The following is a 1,959-nucleotide window of genomic DNA, read 5'->3' on the forward strand; positions in this document are numbered from 1 at the left end:
CATCATGAAATAATGCTATAATTTCATCTTGTAATGCAATATTATGAAGAACTATAATATGCACTGCATTCTTCAAATTATAGTGTAGTCCAATAGAAAGGCATGGGAAATGTCTGTCATAAACCATATTGCTTTTCAACAGGATTCCTGTCTACTTTTCATTTGTTTGGTGAAATAAAACTGCCAAATTTTTTACTTATATTGATTTATTTAACTCTTAAGCAAAATTTATGGCCCTGAAAAGGGCCTTTTAATTTAATAATAATGTCTGAAATATGTTTGCATAACCTTAAAAGATTATGCAAACATTTCAAAAGTTAAATTCTAAAGAAATCTGCTATTAATGCATTTTTCTTTTCAAATCCAGCTGCATTCTGACTTCTGACAACAGGCACCGGAACATCATCATTCATGGAAATATCAAATTCTGTTGGAACTGTCATATTTCCATCTGAAATTGCAATGTTATGAAGCACTGCAGGGGCAACTATGACAGCCATAGCATTTAGTTGCAACGTAAACCTACTGATAAACAGGGAAAACGTCGTTTCCACAAACCATATTGCCGTTCCACTGTGTTCCGTGCTTTTATGTGGCATCTGTTATATCTTTCAAAGAAAAAATAATTGATATTAATTTTGAAATGTACATGATCATTTAAAACTGTATTATGCATTAAATATATTTTAATAATATATATTATAAAACTAATAATTACCTTTTTTCTTGATCACTTTCTGGATTTAATATTGGTGTTAATAGATATGCCTTGCATCCATATCCACTGTCACCAAGATGGTGATATTTTGATGGAATGTCTCCTACTTAAAACATAGCACACAGATGACTATCGGCAAGTATAGTGCTATCATGAGAACTACCTGGCAATCTAGCTACTATATTTCTGATTTTAAGTTGGCTATCTGAAACTGTCTGAACATTAATAGAAAAATATCCTTTTCTGTTTCGAAATTATTCAGCAGTTTCTCCTCCCGGTGATTGAATTGGAATGTGGGTGCAGTCAATGGCTCCATACACACATGGAAAACCACTCAAATGAAAAAAGTCTTGACTTATCTGAAAATATAAATATATACTTGATCTATTATTTTTATATTTTATTACAGTTCATACTTTGAAAAGTAATGTATTAATTAAATGAATAAAGACTATATATAATTTAAATTAATGATTCTAATATAGAAACTTGTAAAAAAAAAAAAATAAGATAAAATTATTTTATTACTATAGTAGTGAAAGATAAAGGGATATTAGGCCTACTTGCTTCCTTTCAGATTCTGTTTTAGGCAACTGGATATAATCTGCTGAGATTTGAGCAATTAAAAAACTGACACTATTAATTGCGCTACAAGCAGATGATTGACTTAAATCATTTAAATTGCCTATGACCAACTGAAATGTTCCTGTGGCATAAAATCGTTGAGCTAACAATGGTTGTTTCATCGACAACGTTGCATAATTTTTCGATGATGTTGAAACTAAATTGTGACCAATTTGTTCTAGTAGGTTTCTTACGCTCTCTTTTGGCAAATGATATTGACATAGAAAGTTGCAATCGTCCAATTGTTCAAGGTCATTTCTTCTTGGAGAAATAATCCGCTGACTTTTTTGTTCCATACAATCTGTATAATCTAGATATTTCAGATTTTCTAGCATCTTGGCTTTGTCCTTGTCAAATGTTACCATTTTTCTCTGAAATAGATCGCTTTGCGCAGGTGTCAAACCTAGAGTTATCGTCGATACTCGCGGATTTTCTAGAGTTAGGGTTATTGTATTTCACTCGAGATTCGGAGTTGGTGAATACCAATTTACCAATAACTCAAGAGTTAACCTTAACTCTAACTCGCATTGGTGAATACGGGGGTTACATATTCTTTTTCCAAACCCAATTGTTCATTTCTATATGGGATTCTGTATGACTTCAGCCTGCCTTTTTTT

The 1,959-nt window shown here is 31.8% G+C and overlaps 1 pseudogene; it reads right to left on the bottom strand.

Moving 5' to 3' along the window:
* Window positions 1-217: 217 nt before the first annotated feature.
* LOC111616613 lies at window positions 218-1,707 on the bottom strand (annotated as a pseudogene).
* Between the last annotated feature and the right edge of the window lie 252 nt (window positions 1,708-1,959).

This window comes from Centruroides sculpturatus, unplaced genomic scaffold, assembly GCF_000671375.1.
Source record: "Centruroides sculpturatus isolate CEXI.00-Female unplaced genomic scaffold, Cexi_2.0 scaffold3109, whole genome shotgun sequence".
NCBI classification, from domain to species: domain Eukaryota; kingdom Metazoa; phylum Arthropoda; class Arachnida; order Scorpiones; family Buthidae; genus Centruroides; species Centruroides sculpturatus.